The 13,176-nt window shown below is 40.4% G+C and overlaps 1 protein-coding gene and 1 pseudogene across 4 annotated transcripts in view; one reads left to right on the top strand and one right to left on the bottom strand.

Moving 5' to 3' along the window:
* Positions 1-1,901, bottom strand: part of THADA (THADA armadillo repeat containing) — a 314,439-nt gene extending 312,538 nt beyond the window's left edge. For all 3 annotated transcript variants that reach the window (XM_082427608.1, XM_082427609.1, XM_082427610.1), the window contains exon 1: positions 1,765-1,901. The gene's annotated coding sequence lies outside the window, so the exon portion shown is untranslated. The remainder of the gene's footprint in view (positions 1-1,764) is intronic.
* A 1,443-nt stretch (positions 1,902-3,344) lies between these two features.
* LOC309644256 (SS18-like protein 2 pseudogene) lies at positions 3,345-7,894 on the top strand (annotated as a pseudogene). The gene has a single exon. The product of its transcript is annotated as an SS18-like protein 2 pseudogene (transcript).
* Positions 7,895-13,176: the final 5,282 nt, after the last annotated feature.

Raw genomic sequence — 13,176 nt, 5'->3', positions numbered from 1 at the left:
CTGGACCACCAAGGAAATCCCAGATGTCTTCTATCTGAGATGGCTATAGAATTTGTAGATGTCTATAGAATTAGGAAATGTCAGTGCAAGCTTCAGGGAGGCCAGTTCCAGCTCAATACAAAGGAAGAACGCTATGGTTCAACTATAAAATGTGCTGCCTTTCAAAAGAGAATTTCCCAACACTGGGAATATCCAAACAGAAATTGAATTAACCTTTCCACCTGTACTCCTGCAATAACCTCCCAACTGGTCTCCAAACTTCCATCCTGCTTCTGAAGAGTCCATTCTTTTCACAGTCATCAAAGCAATTTTTTTCAAATCTAATTACTTTCTTTCTTAAAACTTTCCAAGGGCTTTCATTTTCACTTAGAATAAAATCCAAGTTTGAGACTTGGCCTTCAAGGCCCTAAATAATCTGGCCATGCTTTCCCCTGCAGTTCATCTCAAATTAATCTTCTCTTCACCATCTAGGGGACTTTGCACTTCCTGATACCTCTGTCTGTTAGGTTTATTCCACCAAATCTTTGCAAGGCCAACTCTTCATCATTCAGGTCTCTTCTCAAATATCACCTCCTCCAAGAAGCCTTCCATGACCACTCTATCTGCCACCACTCCTACACACATACAGACCATTTCTATTGCTTTATTTTCTTCATAGTACTTACTACTACCTGAAGTTACAGGAACTTGTTTATTTGCATATTATCTGTCTCCCCTAGTAATAAATTCCATGAAGGCAGCAACTTTAATCTGTTTTGTCCACTGTTTTAACTCTCAATTCCCAAAACAGTACCTGGCACATACTAGGTGCTTAATAAATATTTGATGAATAAACAAATGAGTTAATTAACAAACATTTGTCAGTGATGTTCTAAAAGGTATGTATACTTTTAACAGCAGCAAGTGGACTACCTGTCATCTTAAGTAAATTCTATATCCAAATGACAAGCTAGTCCTGACACTGAAGAACCTTTGGTCCCTTTGCTAAGCAAGAAATCAATACAGCAATGAAATGTGAAAATCCACTTAACAGAAAATGGTAATAAAAATGGACACAGAAAAGCATTGACAAGGTAAAAATCTGAAAAGTGACATGATTAGATCAAGGGGAATATCACTGGGGATCACTTCCTAGGTAAGTCACCAAGGGCAATATCACTGGGGATCACTTCCTAGGTAAGTCACCAATATACAAAGCTTAGAAGGAATAGAGACAGACAACTGGGGAGGCTATTCTCTGGTGAATGGTGAGCAAATCTGCAGCGGGATTTGATCCTGGAACCCTCAAGACTGCACAAAGAGGTCTGGTGCTTATGCGTGCTCAATGGATGTCTAAACGTTTGTCCTGAAGAACTGGGCCTCCCAATAGCGGAAAATCCCGTGCCCACCTAAAGGTACTGCTTAAGTGGCCAGAAGATGCTCAGTAAATTATACTCCTCCTGGGTCCCACTGGCTGCTCCCCTCCTGATTGCTGCTTCACTCCCATCTACAACTTTCTGGCTGACTCCCACAAACATTATCTGGGCAATTTCCCAACCACGTGGAGGCCGGGGAATGACAGGTAAAAACAAAAAGTGGTTAAAGTGCTATCTCCATGGAGACCTAAGCGACCGGAAATCAGTTTCAAGACAGCCAAATTCTCGCGTAACTGAAGGACGGGAATTGGTGAATATCGCCTGGCGGCCCTAGCAAACTGGCCGAGCCGAGCGGTGGAGAGTCGAGCGCTACGGCGGATAGGGCAAGCAGGACGCCTGGCAGCCAAACCTCGTTCCCGTGAGAGTCTGAGACGAGTAGCAGCCGTCAGGACGAGGCCCGGAAGCTGGTCTAGTTCTACGGTGTCTCCGTGGCTCACAGCGTGGTCTGTAGTCGACTACCGGGTCGAGGCGAGGGGAGGGAAGCAAGAGGACCTGGAGGGAGAATCATCGCGAGAATTGAGCCAATGAACTCCTCCAATCAGGAGTCCAGAGGGGTGGTGATGTCACCGGAGAACCGGTGTTAGTGAGTTTGGTCAGACCCTACTTTAAAGAGTGCGCGCGGTACCTCACTTGAGCCGCTAGGGCGAGCCCTGCCCGCCTCCTTGGCCTTAGGGCAGTTTTCACAGTGACCTCCACACCCCTGAGTCCCTGGGAAGCACTTTTGCCTTAACCCAGACGTTCCACCCTTCTCCCTCTCAGCTTCCTCAGCGCAGAGACAGAGAGAAAACTGCCTCCGGGCCTCTAGAACCAGGAGCCTGACGACTTTAGAGCCTGTGAGAGGGGGTAGGGGATGGGACGGGCAATCAACTGAAGCCACAGTAAGAATTTTGACGAAGATGCGAAGTACTGAAATGAACTAACGTATGCCACAGTGCAGGTATTCATTCAGCAAACAGTGCTGTTGTCGGAGCCGTTACCAGGGGCTAGCCTTGAAAGTTATCCTATTTAGGATATATATATTACGCAGAAAACCAAATTATCAGATGGTTCGGCCCTTTAAAAATACATAAATAAAATAAGTAGGTGCCAACCTCTACGCTAGGAGCTGGGACGGGGGTAAGATCAAGAAATAGACACTGAGGTTATGTTCAAGTGCAATTAATTTGGGAAATACTGAGAAACATTCCAGTTCCCCAAACCTTTAGTCAGATTGATGATTTTAAGTTTTTAATCGTTACTTTTCTGAATTTTATCTCACCTTCGTTTGTTTTTCTTTGTAGTTTTATCACCTGTGTATGTATCACTAAACAGATCTTATTTTGTTTGATATTGAGCTTTGTATGTGGAATCGTTTGTTTTCTCCAGGACTTTGCTTCTCTCAGCATTGCTTTTGGCATCCACAGAAAAGCGGATCCGTGTAGTTCTTTCATTCACTGTTGTATAGTATTCCATTGTTTAATATACCACATTTATCCATTCTAGTCCTCTGGAGATTTGGATCGTTTCCATCTTTTGCACTAACAATGCTGCTGTGAAGTGTCTTTTACATGTCAGCTGATGAGTGTGTGTAGAACTTTCTCTACAGCAATTTTTTTCTAATTTTGACTGGGACTGATAGTAAGAAATACATTGTACCTTAAACCAAGTACACCTAAGTACTCACACATATATAACTGAAACAAAAATTTCTTGAAATATTTGTTATTCTACAAGTGCTATGTGCTCTGATTTTTTTTTTTTAAGTTGTGGTAAAATACACATAACAAAATTTACCATCTTAACCATCGTTTTTTTAAAAAAAGAAGGAGAAGAAAGAAACAACAGGCTCAAGGTGGAGCCACTATCCCCCAGGACAGCAAACCAAGACTTAATGGCAGTTTCAGCCTGTCTCAAGAACAGAATATCTGGAATTGCTTATCAGCACTAGAGAGGTAATCTCACCTGAAACAATCCTTTCTTTTCCTTTACTCATAACTTCCTTGTCCCACCCCATTTCTATAAAAGCTTTCCATTTTGTACCACTGAAGGAGTGCCTTCCTATTTACTAGATGGGATGCTGCCTGGTTCATAAATCATTGAATAAAGCCAATTAGATCTGCACATTTAGTTGGTTGAATTTTGTTTTTTAACACCATTTTTGTTTTCCTTTTTTAAATATATATTTCAGTCTCACTGAAAGAACTTCGTAACGATCAATGGATTACAACCCTTTTTAAATTTTGGCCCAACCATTTGAAAGTAAGGGGCATTTGAGAGTAAGACGTTGTGAGTCTTCCCCCCACAAAATTAGAGCATGAGCTAGGAGGCAAACAAATACAATTAACATGTATGTGCAAAGGTGGTAACTGCCATAGAAAAAACAGGGGGAATAGAAGATGAGAGTGAGGGGGAGATCTGTTGCCATTTTAAATAGAGTGGTCAGGGTAGGCTTCCTGGAGTAAGGATTTGCAAGAGATGTGGATACCCTGAGGAAAAGCATTCCATGTGGAGGGAACAGCCACTGCAGAGGTGTCAGGGCAGGAGCTTGGTGTGGAAGAACAGCAAGGCGGCCAGTGTGGCTAGAGCCAAGCCAGCAAAGGTATAGGTTATAGGGAATGAAACAAGGGAGTTTCAATTATGTAAACCCTTACAAGGACTTTTACTCTAAGTGAAATGGGGAGTCATTTTGAGCAGAAGAGTGATAGGATTCATCTGCATTTCAAAAGAGTCCCTGGAGCTACTTTGTTGAGACTAGACTTTAGTGGAAGTGGGAAGACTTCCCACTTCAATGAGTGAAGAAGCTATTGCTATAAACTAAGCAGGCAAGATGCTGGTGGCTCAGACCAGGAAGGTAGCAGTGGAAAGTGTGAAGAGTGGACAAATTCAGGATATGATTTGGAAGTAAGCCAACAGGATTTTCTGAAGGATGGGATATGGGGTATGAGGAAAAGAGTCAAAGATGATTCCAAGATTTCTGACCTGAGCAACTGGAAGGATGAAGTTGCCATTCATAGAGTGATCAGGGCAAAAGTTTGCTTGGAGTGGATTTGAATGGGTTTAAAAGAGACGGGGAGGAAAGGAATTGACAGTGACAAGATCAAGCAGAGACAACGGCGGTATAGTACACAGTGGCAAATAAATGGAGTGGTAACTCCTAGGGGAAATAGAGGCAAGAGAAAGTTCAGGTTTTAAAGACTGAAAGAGTAACGTGTTTGGAAAAGCGCTTTTTTTTTGGAGTCAACTCGCACCACCAACTTGAGACCACTTTAAATTCTCTGCTTGAGTCTTTTCAGAACACAGCATGAATTTGGGCCATGAACCTTTTTTTAAGTAGCTATATATTTTATTTGTAAAAATGTAGTCCAAGGGAATTTTTAAAGAATCAGTAATCCTTGATATATGAAAGTATAAAAGAAAACACTTAAATGGCATCTTATGGTAAAAGTGGACTACATAAAATCATGAAAAGTAATCAGTATATCTGTGTTTTGTTAAGTGTAGTTTTACTTTAAATATGTACCTGTTAAAGCAGCATTTTCCCTTCAAGTAGGGAAGGGAATATTTTTATAGTTATTTAATGATACATTTTCACACATAATGATTTTTTTAAGTTCTTTTACATTTGAAAGGATGTTTGAATAATTAAAATTTCACCTTTTAAAACCACAAAAAAGGGATTTAATTGCCTACTCATTTAATACTTGTTCATAAACTTCACTCCAATCAAAGGTATCTACTATAATAGGTATTGTTTTCCATAACTGAAAATCTCAATGGAGTCTGTCAGTCTCAGAGTCACCCTTACATTCTAAAAAACACACTTTATGATAATAATCTGCCAGTAGTGTATGGTGATTTACATAATTAAGGAATCCCTCCTAATAAGCCCTATTTAATAGCTTCACGTCTAAAATGAAATCCAAAAGCATATACTAGAGTATGAATATGAATATTTTATTGTTTGTTAACATAAGATGATATTTTCTGGCCAGGAGTCTTTCATGAGGTTGCAGTCATCCAAAGGCTTAACTAAGGGTGGAGGATCCATTTCCAAGATGACTTAACTCAGTGGTGCTTGTTGTTTACAAAAGGCCTCAGTTCCTCCCCACGTGGGCCTCTCCCCCAGGCTGCTTGAGCTTTCTCACAGCATGGTAGCTGGCCTTCCCCAGAAAGAGCAAGGTAGAAGCTTCAATGGCTTTTATGGCCTAGCCACAGAAGTCCCATCTCAACAATATCGCATTGATTACAAAGTTCAGTCCTATTCATTGTGAGAGGGGGCTATACCAACCCGTAAATGCCAGGAGGCCAGTATAATTGGGGGGCCACTTGGGAGGCTGGCTACCACAGTCTATAACACATCTACAAATTCCTCTTGATACTTAAAATGTACTGACTAATGGATCACAACTAAGGAATGATTTAGTTACGAGTTGTTTGATTATAATTTCCACAGTATATCTTAAGGAAACACTAATGCTCATGTGTTCTTACAAACTTATTTGCCTTTAATGACATACATTTTCATAGAAGACAGCCACAGAATTTAAACATAAAACTAGGTTTACTAGATGCACGAGGATCCGTGGGGCCTGAGACTGGGTTTCAACCTGGCTTCCCAGGATGTTGGTAGCCTTCATACCAGACTGGCTGAGAGGCAAGGCAGAAGTCAATCAAAATGATCCAGTGGGTCCTAGAGGAGAATGACCAGCTGATCTGCTGTATCGTGGAGTATCAGAACAAAGGCCAGGCAAATGAGTGCACCCAGTACCAGCATGTGTTACACAGAAATTTCATTTATTTGGCTACTATCACAGATGCCAGCCCAACCATTGCTTCAAAAGCAACGGAATAATCTTCCAGTTGGCTGTTGTGAGGTGTCATTGAATGTAATTCATTTCCTATGAATTAGAATCTTTACCATCTCAACTGCTTGAAACATGAATGAAACTTCTGTGACTCTCAGAAATGTGAAGAAAGCTACTAAATTAACTGTATTCTCAATGTAAATATTTATTTTAAAAATTAAGCAGATTCCCTAAAAAAAAAAAATCAAAAAAAGGTTTGTTAGGTTTGTTATGAGTGAGGCACACTTTAGATGTTCTTCAAACTTTTTCTTTCTTTTTTTATTTTATTTTGATTTTTAAAATTTTTATTTTTGGCTGCGTTGGGTCTTCGTTGCTGCGTGCGGGCTTTCTCTAGTTGCGGCGAGCAGGGGGCTACTCTTTGTTGCGGAGCACAGGCTTCTCATTGCGGTGGCTTCTCTTGTTGTGGAGCACGGGCTCTAGGCGTGCGGGCTTCAGTAGTTGTGGATCGTGGGCTTAGTTGCTCCGTGGCCTGTGGGATCTTTCAGGACCAGGGATCAAACCTGTGTCCCCTGCATTGGCAGGCGGATTCTTAACCACTGGGCCACCAGGGAAGTCCCAAACTTTTCCTTTCTAAAGAACTCTGATCTTATCCCTTCCCTACTTAAAAGCACATGATGGCACTCTTTTATGTATTCTTTCTTTCCTTCCCCATACACCAGCCTCCAACTTGTGGGACCTTCTCAGTATTCCCTGAAAGCACTGATCTTTCATGCACTGTGCTCTCTGCTTGGAAGGTTTTTCTTGCTTTTTATTTTTTTCTTTAAGATTTTTTTTTTTGATGTGGACCATTTTTTAAAGTCTGTATTGAATTTGTTACAATATTGCTTCTGTTTTATGTTTTGGTTTTTTGGCTGGGAGACATGTGGGATCTTAGCTCCTGACCAGGGGTAGAACCCGCACCCCCTGCACTGGAAGGCGAAGTCTTAACCACTAGACCACCAGGGAAGTCCCTCAGAAGGTCTTTCTGATTCCCACCCGCAAAACTTCCTCACACTTGAAGATACATCTCACATGTCACCTCCTCAGTGAAACCTGACAAGAAATTCTTGTTTTTACTGCCAGTAGTTTTGTCTCAGCATTGTCACTTTGTCGGGACATGCTAGTTATTTGTATGCTTGTCAGTCTTCCTATTAATTTCTGAACTTTTCCAAGACAGGAGCCATCTTTAGGTCCTTATTGACTAGTACAGTGCCTAGCGTGAGTAACTCAGCAAATATACTTGTTGGGTTAGGATAATAGACCATCAAGTTCTTTTCCAGTGTTAATGTGCAATGATGCTTACCTTACCACTATGTGGCAGCAAACTACAGAATTATTTCCACCTTTCAATAAGGAGTTCAGCCAGGATGAACGTTCACCAGACAATGGTTTTTCTGGGAGTAGAATTACGGAGGCCCTCACTTTCCATGTTGTTTACTTCTGCACCATTTGAATGATAGCATATTTTTTCATGTGGAATATAGAATTCATCCAGAAAAATACATAAAACAAATATTTACAAATAGATTTTAGCTTATTAACTTCTACCCAAAGTGTGTTAGAATAGCTTGTCAGCTCAGTTTAAATGCTATATTTATTTTGAAACATACATTCAAATAGAAAATTACTTTTTTTATGAAAATTGCTCAATATTGTGTTTTTAAAATTCATAGTGCTGCTTATACTTTTTACAAAAAAATCAAATATTTAAACTTTAAAAGAAAATTTCAGTGAGTAACTTAAAAATTAAGTCATAAGGAAAATAGTTATAAAATAATATGACCCGGAAATATTAGAATAGCAAATCATATATACATTATGTTTACAACTTGATAAAAAAAATGTGGATACTGTGAATAAGAGTTGGAAAATAATGTGTTTTGAAAAGCAGTTAATCAGGCTGGTAACATTATGAGTGATATTTTTTTCTTCTTAAACTTTAGTGTAACGCTAGTTTAATAGAGTTTTCTTTTAAGGTTTGTTTTTGTAGGTTGTAGAGTTGCTAATTGGAACACCCTCAAATTACCAAAAAGTTAATATTTTTTACCAACTGAATTTTATTATTGTCATTTTGAAGAAAGGCAGCAATTGTGTTGGGCACAGATGGAAAAACACAAAAATTTTAAATACATAGCATCATCTTTGATTAAAATGCTTTTGAAAAGAAAATATTTTTTTTTATTCTTGTTGCAAAAAGCAGTCTTATTTCCCCCACATTATTCTGCCATCCCAAAACATCTATCATTTGGGAGCCCATGTATGGACTATATCTGAGAAAGACCAATGAGGAAGATTTGCATCACCCAGTCCATATGGCAATCCCAATTCTCAGTCCTCTCCAGAGGAGGGGACTTGTAGATACCTACCACTGTTTCTTTGGGACATCTGGAGAAGAAATCTCTAGCACAGGAAGAGATGAAAAGTTTAATATAAATTTTAGAGAGTAGGACTCTGCTGGGTCCTGCAAGGGAAGAAAACAAAGTTTGTAAACTATAGAATCTCTTGGAAAAGGTAAAGATTGTGTTAAGTTTGTTTTCCTTTTTTAAGTATAGTTGATTTACAATATTGTGTTAGTTTCAAGAGTAAAGCAAAGTGATTGATTCAGTTATATATATTCTTTTCCATTATAGGTTATTACAAGATATTGAATATAGTTCCCTGTGCTATACAGTAAGTCCTTGTTGTTTATTTTATATATAGTGGTGTGCATCTGTTAATCCCACACTCCTAATTTATCCCTCCCCCCCTTTCCCCTTTGGTAACCATAAGTTTGTTTTCTTTGTGAGTCTGTTTCTGTTTTGTAAATAAGTTCATTTGTATTATTTTTTAGATTCCACATATAAGTGATATCATATAATATTTGTCTTAGTCTGACTTACCTCACTTAGTTTGATATTCTCTAGGTCCATCCGTGTTGCTGCAAATGGCAATATTTCATTGTTTATGGCTGAGTAATATGTTCCATTGTGTTTGTATCCTGAGTAATATTCTATTCCCCCTACACACACATACACCACATCTTCTTTATCCATTCATCTGTCAATAGACACTTAGGTTGCTTTCATGTCTTGGCTATTGTAAATAGTGCTGCCACGAACATTGAGGTGCATGTATCTTTTCAAATTAGAGTTTTCGTCTTTTCTGGATATATGCCCACGAGTGGGAATTATGGATCATATGGTAGCTCTATCTTTAGGTTTTTAAGGAACCTCCATAGTGGCTGCACCAGTTTATTATTTGCACACTTTTTGATGATGGCCATTCTGACTGGTGTGAGGTGATACCTCATTGTTGGTTTTGATTTGCATTTCTCTAATAATTAGCGATGTTGAGCATCTTTTTTTTTTTTAAAGCTTTACATTTTACTATTTTTGGCTCTGTTGGGTCTTCGTTGCTGTGCGCGGGCCTTCTCCAGTTGTGGTGAGTGGGGGCTACTCTTCGTTGCGGTGCGTGGGCTTCTCATTGCGGTGGATTCTCTTGTTGCAGAGCACGGGCTCTAGGCACGCGGGCTTCAGTAGTTGTGACTCGTGGGCTCAGTAGTTGTGGCGCACGGGCTTAGTTGCTCCCCGCCATGTGGGATCTTCCCGGACCAGGGCTTGAACCCATGTCCCCTGTGTTAGCAGGCGGACTCTTAACCAGTGCACCACCAGGGAAGCCCTGCAATGTTGAGCATCTTTTCATGTGCCTGTTGGCCATCTGTATATCTTTGGAGAAATCTCTATGTAGGTCTTCTGCCCATTTTTTGATTGGGTTGTTTATGTTTTTGATATTGAGTTGTATGAGCTGTTTGTATATTTTGGAAATTAACCCCTTGTCAGTTGCATCGTTTGCAAATATTTTCTCCCAATCCATTGGTTGTCCTTTCATTTTGTTTATGATATCCTTTGCTGTACAAAAGCTTGATTTGGACTCATTTGTTTATTTTTGCTTTTATTTCTTTTGCCTTGGGAGACTGATCTAAGTAAATATTGCTATGATTTATGTCAGAGAATGTTTTGCCTATGTTCTCTTCTAGGAGTTTTATGGTGTCATGTCTTATATTTAAATCTTTAAGTCATTTTGAGTTTATTTTTGTGTATGATGTGAGGGAGTGTTCTAACTTCACTGATTTACATGAGGCTATGTTAAGTTTTTAATATCTACATTTATTAATAGTATCCTGAATGCAAGATTAAAGGCTTCTGGAGCAGAGCAGATTACTATTATTTCCTTACAGCAGATAACAGCCATATGGTTCCCCAGTGCCCAAATTCTTATCCCTGGGATGACATGATGAGAACTGGTTGAATAAAGGTCTGTGTAGAAGTAATATGTATTATAGGCAAGAAACTCCAAAAGATGAACCTGAGCATTTATATAGAAGGGAAGGCAGCTCTCCCCTATTCTATTCTATTCTGTTCTATTTATTTATTTACTTATGGCTGCACTGCGTGGCTTGCAGGATCTTAGTTCCCCAACCCGGGATGAAACCCAGGCCACAGCAGTGAAAGCGCCCAGTCCTAACCACTGGACCTCCAGGGAATTCCCTCTCCCCTCTTCTGAGAGCATATCCTTGGAAATGCAATGGGAAGGGTCCTGGGTTCTTACTCTAACCCTTTGGAAAATAAATTTTTCCAGGAAGAAGATAAACCTGATGTCTCTAGCTTTACTATCCAGGGATGTCTCTACAACATGTCTCATACCCCCCTGGAAATGTAAACACTAACACAAATCTCTGTAAATTACAGAGGTTTACCTCCTGTATGTGTTACAGAGTAAATGTCTCCCGTATGTGCATGCTAAGTAATAGTTTTATGGATATTAAGAACTTAACACAGTCTTCAGGTCAGGAATCCAGGCTCATAGAGCAGTAAGTCAACAGGGAAGTGGAGACTGTGCTTCTTCAGTAAACAGGCAGGGGAACCCGAACTCACTCCTAACTGCCAAGTACTCTATCTCAAGATCCAAATGTGGGCCAACCATCAAGCGAATGAAGTAGATCTAAACTTCCCAGATGTGCTAAGCAGACTGGTGGTGTTGCAAATGGGCAATGAAACGCCAAGATAATGATTCCTCAGACTTCAGAGCAGCCAGGATAGGGCTGGGGACCCATACATATACTGCCTTATCCATTTACCTGTTTACCATTCCGTATTCACATTTTCTGTGTCTAATGAGAACCCCTGGACAAGTTCTTTCAGCCATGAGGACAGGAACTGACTAGTTTGGGGTAACGTTTTCGAGATATATTGTTCAGTACCCCCAAATACTCTTTTTCAACTGCTCTGCTTGTGAGGCATAGTCATGAAAGGTACTTAAATGGATTTAAAAGATGACTAGGAGGCCCAATGGACAGAACTCAGTGACTAATTGAGTATAGTAATAAGTGAAAGACAGGAATCAGGGATGATTTCTAGGATTTTGTTTGGAGTGAAGACACTCCTAGTGGTCCTAGGCCTCTGGCAGGACTGAGTCGAGATCCAGCAGAGTAGCTGCTTGGAGCATTTTGGGGTGTGAGTAAACATAGTTAACACTCTTGCCGCTTTCAGGAAAAGCCCAATTCACTTCTGTAGACACTTCTGTTAGAAAGACTACAAAAAGGGCCATTCAACTTTATTTTAAATATCACACAAAAATAGTATCTTCTTTCAACTGAATGCTCCACCCTAGTGTCTCATGGTACCAGCTCTCCAGCAGCATACTAATTTCAGAGCTTACAGCCTACTTTGCCTGGGGTTACTTTGCCAGAGCTTCTGCCTGCCTGAGAGAGGAGGGACTTGAGCCAGGAGGGACCAGGGAAGGTTAGGTCTGGCAGATGGTAACAATAAAGGCCAGTGTTAATGGGGCACTCACCACGAGTCACACCTCTTCTCAGCCCTTCACAGAGGTCAGCTCACTTAATCCTCACACAAATGTATGAGCTAATTACTGTCTCCATTTTGCAAATGAGAAAACTGATTTTTCTAGAGGTTAAGAGAAAGGATTGAGTCAGAGACCCAAGTGTGAAGCTTTACCACTGACTAGTAAACTAAGCTCTTTCAGCCTCAGTTTTCTCATCTTTTAAAAATGGCTGTAATAATAGCTACTTTGCTACATTTTTGTGAGAATTAAATGAAATAGCACATGGGAAGTGCCTATCAGGGTTTCTGGAACAGAATACATGCTCAATAAATGGTCTGTTATTTTTCCCATTCACACTTGACTCTCAACCACAAGCCCTCTTGGGCTCACTGCCCCTCACTTAATTTTCAGTACTTCCTATGATAGGCTGAATAAAGGCTCCCCAAATATGCCCATGTGGTAATCCTCGGACCTGTGAATGTGTTATCTTACATGGTAAAAGGGACTTTGCAGATGTGATTAAACACATTTTGAGATGAGATTATCCTGTATTATCCAGGTGAGCCCAGTCACAAGGGTCTTCATGAGAGGGAGGAGGATTGAAGTCAGAAAAAGATATGATAACAGAAGCAGGGTTTAGCATGATCTGTTCTGAAGATGGAGGAAAGAGCCACAAGCCAAGGAATGCAGGCAGCCTCTAGAAACTGGAAAAGACAGGAACACAGCCCTGCTGACTCCTTGATTTTTCACTCCATAAGACCCATTTCAGGCTTCTGACGTGCAGAACTATAATAAAATTTTTAAGTGTGTGTTGCTTTAAGCTACCAAGCGTGTAGTGTTTGTTACAGCAGCAATAAGAAACTAATACACTCCCTAACTGAAAAAGAAGAGTGTGGACACCAAGCTGCACACCTCCATTGACCTCAGTGTCAAAGCCAGACCAGTTCCAGGGTACTCACCTGGCGGGCTGCCCTCAGCCCCTTAGCTCAGACAGCCTTAGGGCTGGTGAAACTAAACCCTGTGTAGCTGGGACTTTTGTGTGGTGCTTTTTTTTCTATTCTTTTTTTAATTTAAAGAATAGATTTTGGGGGGCTTCCCTGGTGGCGCAGTGGTTGAGA

The sequence above is a fragment of the Balaenoptera physalus genome, assembly GCF_965194825.1.
Source record: "Balaenoptera physalus genome assembly, chromosome: 15".
Classification (NCBI taxonomy): domain Eukaryota; kingdom Metazoa; phylum Chordata; class Mammalia; order Artiodactyla; family Balaenopteridae; genus Balaenoptera; species Balaenoptera physalus.
Note: the sequence above shows the minus strand (reverse complement) of the source record. Positions and strands in the feature narration are given on the sequence as shown.